This window comes from Acipenser ruthenus, chromosome 6 (assembly GCF_902713425.1).
Source record: "Acipenser ruthenus chromosome 6, fAciRut3.2 maternal haplotype, whole genome shotgun sequence".
In the NCBI taxonomy this organism is placed as follows: Eukaryota; Metazoa; Chordata; class Actinopteri; order Acipenseriformes; family Acipenseridae; genus Acipenser; species Acipenser ruthenus.
The window spans coordinates 77,507,717-77,515,952 of record NC_081194.1 but is presented as its reverse complement, the minus strand read 5'-3'; positions in this window follow the sequence as shown (position 1 = coordinate 77,515,952).

The window sequence follows — 8,236 nt, the reverse complement described above, 5'->3', positions numbered from 1 at the left end:
ATTCAGGTGAGTCGCTCTGGGAGGTCAGAGTTGTTCTACTTGTGTTATTGATAAGGAGATCCCATTTATATATTTGTTTACAGCCGGCTTTACATTTATAACCTCACCCAGAAGCATGCCCATTCATTACAGTATAAAGATGATTTGAATGAGAGAGGAGACATGCATGTCCCTGCATCAGGGAATGTAAATAGCAAATAAGGTCTGGTCTGTTAAGAAGCAGAGTGCACAGGGGGGTGCAATGACCGCTGCACCATTGCTGGGGTACAATGGAGATGTTTCGCCATTGAAAGTGAATTAATGGCATTGAGGGTACCAGATATAAAACCAGATTAAAATGTGTGTATATATTTTATTTTTCTCTCTTCCTTTCTTCTCTTGTCTGTACTGTTTCATTTGGTCAATGCACAGTAGCCAATGCAGTTCAGCGCATGCATTTCTGTTTATCTGTACAGCTGGCACGCGAGCTGCTGTGTACTGTATAACTGTTATAGTGCATGGTGTTCACGTGAACTCGTGTTGCCTGCGTTACTGTGCATGATCAAGCAAATGTATCTTGGTCTTTTCCCGGGCAGAACGTACTGTTCCCCTATTCTCCTTTTTCACTGGGTTTTAATAGAACGTTGCCTGTGTTTTTGTGGTCTAATAATATTGATAGTTATGGAATACATTTACATAAACCAATCAGAACCCAGAGTGCCCAGGGATAGCAACCGTTGCCTGGGACGTTAATAAAAAACTTGTGACCCCACAAAAACAGGGGCAGTCAGGTGAACGAGGCAGACTAACAGACTCTGGCTTTTTTCATACCCTTTTAGCCAGTATAGTATTAGGAGACTCTTACCAGAGCCCTTTTCTTATTTTCTTTTCTAGTGGGAAGTATAAAGATAGCCTGTTTCTGTAGTGACCAGGAAAGACAGCGATAATCTTGCCATCTGGTGATTTTTATTTTCTTTGAAGTGTACAGTATTCTTTGCAAGGCAACTTTAAAAAGGACTGTGTCTTGTTAATTCTGGGACAACACTACAGGACTCATCATCTACCGGAGAGCATTTCGTCGCGCTGGTTTTGCCTTTCCTTCAGGGAGCTTAACTTTTCTTCTTCTGTTTGTCTGGAGCCTGGCTGTTAACGGTTCTGCTGTAGCTGTGAAGACGAAGCTGCTGTCTTATCGTGGGGACCGAGAGAGAGAGAGCGCCGGTGGCATGAGTGAATGGGTTGTTGTTTTTTTTTTTCATCTTCCATCATTTTTTTTTTTTTTTTATATACAGTTAAAATTTTGTAATTAAGTCCCCGGTGAACTGTAATCATTTGCCATACGGGGTGAAGATCAACATAATTAGTCATTGCTCGCTGTGGCCATTTTTTTTTTTTTTTTTTTTTATGTAAATAAGAAGGAAGTTTTAATTTATTTTTTACCGTTGTTCTGTGCTGCTGGCGATTTTTTTGCGCCCTCTTAGGAACTGTGTTTAATGCGAAATTCAATTTAATTTGTGTAAGTTTCCTTAATATTATTGTGGTTTTTTTTTTTGGTTTTTATAATCGCCTTGTTCATTTTATTTGAGGATTGTGTTTTGATTGTCGATTTTAATGTTTGAAAGTATTGTGTCTTTTTTTTTCATAAATCATCACTTGTATGGTATTTTTCTTTTCCCATTTTACATTGTGGTGATTATATATATATATAACAACCTATTTAACAATCAGTGTTAAATCCCATTCAATTACATCTGGACCGCAGCAAACTAATTAATTTTAGGCCTTGCAGGCAGAGCGACCAGGTATGTGCAACACATTGTGACAAGCAACATACATGCTACAGTACCCTAAATCACAGAAACCTGGACAACATCATTTCCAAACAATGCGTTTCATTTTTTGGACGCTCGGTGCATTTTATTATTATTTAGCAGACACCTTTATCCAAGGCGACTTACAGAGACTAGGGTGTGTGAACAATGCATCAGCTGCAGAGTCACTTACAATTACGTCTCACCCGAAAGATGGAGCACAAGGAGGTTAAGTGACTTGCTCAGGGTCACACAATGAGTCAGTGGCTGAGGTGGGATTTGAACCGGGGATCTCCTGGTTACAAGCCCTTTTCTTTAACCACGACCACACAGCCTCCTGTTTTGCAAATCCATGTTATTTTTATTCATATGTATCTCTGGGAATTACATTTTTTTGGTTACATTTTTAAACACGAATCACCTTTGTCTAATTTTACAGATGAATGTGAACAGTTTAAGAAAGCAATAGGGATTACGGATGTTTCTGTTTCTGGGCTTCCTGACTCTGCTGCCATTCTCTCGTGAATTATGTACTTCCATTAAAAAATGAAGGGTTCTTTGGCAACTTTCATGAGCAGTGAAGTGTTAGAACTAACCCTTTTGTTAATTTTTATGGTTTAGCTTGTGTTATTATAATGTGTTGTGTGTGTGTATATATTATATATATATATATATATATATATTTCTTCAATAATGATCACACATGATCTGTTCACGGAAAAATATTAAAATCTTTTTTTTTTATTTAATCTGTATTATAAGGTAAAATAAAGAGACTTGGCCACACAGAAGACTGGAGCTTGATAAACTCTAATTGGCCATTTTTGACAGAATTACAATAAACCAATTCTTTCTTCAGCAAGTGGGAAGTATGGCTGTTTTATTGATAACACAGGGGGTTCGTCATGTAAATTATGTGGAGGGAGCAATGAGATTGGTCGAGCAAGGTTCCAGCTATCTATATGTTGGAGCCTTGTCACATATTCTAAATCACTGCGCTGCCTCACAGAATTTAAAGAACCAGTAGCCATCCTGCTTACAGTTACAGGTGTACAGTAACTATTAAACTGAGTGACCAATTACCAGCAAGAACAATTAAATGAACTGGAAGATAACAAAACAGAAAAAAATATAAAACAATACTAAAAAAAAAAAAAAAAAACACCACTGTCTTCATGCTCACTCACCCTGACCTTGTCACTTCAAATAATGTATTTTTAGCGGTTTGTAAAAGCTAAAGAAAAACACAAAAAGACACTAGTGCATATTATCCACTGCTCTCTGACACAGACCTTGAACAAATTACTGAAATCTGAGATGACTTTATTCCTGAATTTATTTTTATTCCTCATGTCTGTTCTGGTCAGGGACAGGGGAAAAAAAATAACTCTGTGCTGTCAACTCCGCCCCCTGGTGTATTTTCTCAATGGCAATGTGCACAATATCAAAAATAAAGATGTACTTTCTTTAGCAATGTGCACAATATCAAAAATAAAGATGTACTTTCTTTTACATGTTTTAATTAAATTAATTTACTCAGCTTAACTGAATGTAGTTCAGAGTTATAAATAGGACTACTTTATTGGCGTAGGGATAATTAATAAAATAATTAAAAAATCATTTTTTGCCCTAAACATGATTTATGCTTATTTTTTTCTTCAAATCCACCATTTTACCTGGATAATAAATTCAATACGGCATTTCAGGACATTCGTATACGCTGAATATATGGACTGCCTCACAATACCCGAGGCGTCTGTACATTTTCATACAAGCAAACTTTGTGTATATATATATATATATATATATATATATATATATATATATATTAGCTCAAAGAGCCAGCTGCCCAACGTTTCAATATGTTGTACAAATCTTTCTCAAGGGAGCCTGTGTTTGAATCAAAACATTGGAGGTATTTATAGGTTTTCGACAACATGACAACTACTTGTTATTGTTTACATTCAAATCCATGATTTATTCTTACATGATGTAATGGTGTTCTATATATTGTGACATAATTACTTCTATCTTTGAATCTGTATTAATTCTAATTAACACTACTTTATATAAATTATATTTTTATTATATCATGCAATGCTGGCTCTGAGGATCAGTCTAGATTTGGCCTCACCAGCGCATCAGCATGCACAACTTTTGAATGAATTTTATACAAATAATTTTGAATATATATACAAACACACACACACACACACACACACACATATGTTTTTTATTTATTTATATATAATGGTGACTAAATACAGGACCACATTTACAGCAAATCTAGAATGAATGGTTTTCTTATATTTCTCATTCTGAACAAATCTAGACACTTGAATATCAAATGCAAAAGCTGTGATGGCAAATGTGCCGTAAAAAGTTGGGAATATCTGGAGAAGAATAAAATATGCATTAGAACTAAGGCTTTTCAGAAGGCATACTTAGATTGGGATCGAAGGACAAGCAATAAGTAATATAGACTTCAGAAAGTGGTTAAGATGCCTAATTAAAAGCACAGTGGTCCAACATATCACTGATATCCGACAAATTCTCACACCCAGAGGTTTTCATGGAGCATATATATATATATATATATATATATATATATATATATATATATATATATATTGTGACCCAGAAACTCGCCACTCAGGCTCACTCTAGTTCTTTTCCCTTCCAAATCACGACCCAACACACAAAACTTGAAAGAGTAAGCGCTGATGTGCACTTTTAATTATACAAAATAAACAAGACAAAACACCTAGCTCCGTTTTGGAGTTCTGACTACCCACATGAGGAACCTTTTCTAATGAGCCGGACAGCTACGCTGTTTGCCGGCTAAAAACAAAAACACACAGATACCTTTAGTAATACGGCTGAACACACCATCAACTGGACCCTCCACACAGCAACAACCCTGAAGGCACTGGCTGCTCTCTTTATATACCCTGCACCTGGCTCTAATTTACAATAATAGCCAGGTGCAGGTGAAAATGAACTAATAAAACAATTAAATTAGGGCTTTTCAGCCTGTCTCCTTCTGGGAGGTGTAGTCCTGTGTTCTCCCTGGACTACACTTTCTTACTATATATATATATATTATATATATATATATATATATATATATATATATATATATATATATATATATATATATATTAACCACCATTAAAGATGTAGGTCCAGTTTTCACCTCTAAAAAGTCAGTGTCATTTAACTGGCTGGTTAAAAAAAAAAATCTCTATAAAGAAGCTCCATCAAATTGAATATTCTTTTAGAAATTCTCACCACACGGTGATGCTAGTAGGATCAATATGCAGCAGCAGCGTTGAGGCCAGTGAGTCCAGAAAAATAAGTAAACACACTGCACCTTAATATCCTAATCTTAAAAGGCTGCTCAAAATGTTCACATAATACTTCTAGTGAGATTGCTGCTTTGAGTTTGCTTGTATGAAAATGTTGACATGTTCTATACTATAATAAATGAAGTGTTATGAAACGTTCCTGTAGTTTTTTTTGACATTTCCTGCATTTATCTTGTTTTTGTTTGCTTGATCATACCTTTGCTTGGCTGTGCTTGACTGTATTGTGAGTTTGCCATGTGTAATAGGATAGAGTCAGGAATAACTAGTTTAAAGCGCAGTTGCACATGTTTAATTAAACAAATAACAAAGACATACAAACAGAGGTGGCCAAAATAATTTAAACAAAATAACCCTAAACACACCCTGATGTCAGGCTGGGAAGTTGCTTTCACTGACCAATTCAGAGAAACCACAGTAGAGCACAGGTTACTTCACTGACCGATTCAGCGTAACCACAGTACAGCACAGGTTACTTCACTGACCGATTCAGAGTAACCACAGTACAGCACAGGTTAACACAGGTTACACTCACCTACACACCAACCCCAAACAATTGATTTTCCCTACTTAAATTCCCTGTGGCTGGAGCCTAATTAACCATTAATCATTCAATTAAGGCTCCAGCCACATTCTCACATGCTTCAGAGAGCATTTTAACCCCAACCCAATATTCCCAGCACACACACACTATTTACATTTACATTCCACACCATGGTATACTGTAATCCTCAAATTGATACAGTATCCATCATCAATAGGACATACATAGACTTTGCTGTCCATTTTTTGTGTAAATGTACTTCCATTGGAAATTATTTAAAAGAAGAAGGGAAAGCTGAGTTTAAGTACCATTAGTGTATTTAGGCCAGCCGTGAACGATGGTAAAACAGTGTTCTCTGTATTTATTGTCTATGCTTGTGCATATGTGTAGGAGGAGCGTGCACCTTAATTATTCAACTACTGAGCTAGCAGTCTGCAATGCATTTAAAACGAAATCCTTCACTTTAATAACGTCATTAATTATTAAACTGGATTCCATCTCGGTGGTGGTTATTTAATCCACCGTAGAGGGAAGCTTTGCTCAGATTTCTTATAAAGTGCACACAGTCTTGCTTAGGAACTCATTATTGATTTGCAGTCATTGACGTGAGTTTTAATTAACTTCAATTCCTAATAAATTAAACATGGCGAGAGATGGCATGACCATATACCAACACTGCTGTTAAATTGTATCTTGTCATACTATTACAAATAAACTTTGTTTATTGGATTTCTTTGTAGTTTTTATTCCTGTGTGCACTATAGTGTGTACAGTAAGTGTAAGGCTCAGGTGAGTCTCAGGCAGTTGGAGAGACTACCCCAATAACTATGACACACCATCTTGGGATAACTACATGCTGTTTAGCGTGACAACGATCCGCTTGACTGCAATGGAAAAGCCTGCGAGACAGAAAGCTGTTAGGAAGAGATATTTCTTAAAGAACACTGGCCTTATTAAAACCACAGTCATGCCTCACAGTGCACTACTGATTGCTGTGAACCTAAACCCATTGACTGTGGCTGGATTGCTTAACACCTCTGAGCCAAGGGCTTGTTCGGAGACCTGACCCCCACCCATCATCCATCTCTTTCAGAGCTGTTGTGCAGTCCTGTCCAGGCTCCATTTTAATTGAATTGGAAGCAGTCGTCAGGTCTACTTGATGTCATGTCTAAAAGTGTCTGGAATGGTTAAACAAACACCTTCAGTTAGACAAAGGCAGCCGCTTTGACATTCTTTCTATCAGTTGTTCGACAAAATAATAATAATGATACAAATAAATAAAAGACACACCTGCCTTTTCTTGCAAAACCAAGATACTGTAATGTCTAGAAGCTGTATCTCCCTGCTGTTTGTCATTTTCTGAATGTGCTTCTGAATATCCAAGACTGAATCTAACTTTCTTATGGGAATTGCTGCAGCTTTTCATATTGACCTCCCTGAAGGCATTAGAGTTGGGAATCATTGAGATATAGTCATTAATCCCTAAAACAATGAAATGTCCTTGCCATGCAGAGTCAGTGCCACCCTGACTGCCCACAGAAACCTAACACCCTATTGACAGTGTTTCTATTAGTTATACAAAACCCCAAATTCCAGCTGATTTGATGCCTTAAATTCTTTCTGTTTTAAAATCAACCATTCACAATTATGGTTTTGTACAATGCAGGAAGTTGTATTAGCAAATGTATTTGTTTTCTCCTATAAAACAGAGAGATGTCTTCAGCTGCTTCGTTTTTATACCTTACAATGAAAGCATGAGAAAAATTAGTGTACAAATCCTGAATTCAGGTGCGAATGAAGAGCAGTCAAAAAAGTAACAATTTAAATTGAACTTGGTTCATTTTACCCAATCTCCCTTTCTTTGCAGCTGCATTTGCCTTATGATCAAAAGCCTCCATCACTTAAACTATGGGCAACTCCCATCTAGCAGCATTAAACAGATGTCAAAAGCTGGAGGAGACTACTGGCTTGTATGTGATGTCGTGCTCCTGCAGAGCTGTGTGTGTGTCAGTAAGCAGGGCCCAAAAACAAGACATGAGGAGCAGTGAAGTCTGTGTGCACAAACAGAATAGAGTAACTATAAAGAAGTGCAGTATGGGTGATTTGAAAGAACTGCATTGCATGTTTAAGAGGCGCATGCTACTGTACATTATGGGGTAGATGTAAAAGTATAGGCGCAGTGCAAAAAATTGCGGATGCAAAATTCAAAATTGCATTGTGGCCAGGCAATTATTTTGCACTGCACCCTATGTAAGCTTAAGAGCAATGCAAATTACTCAACATGCACAAATAATGAGCCCCAATTATGATAATGAGGGTCTCAATGAGCGCATCAGAGTATTTAGCGGCACAGTTAGGAGTACAGAGACCAGTAGTCGCTGTATGACATTTGCGGAGAACGAAAATACAAACCAAAAGACCAAAAAAGGAAGGGCAGAAAAGTCCTCTTGGTGCACAGAAGGAGCTGAGAGTCCGTACGGCTGAGGTCACTCAGCATGAAATGGAGTTTTGGAAAAGCCTCAGCCAACATCAGTTATGCT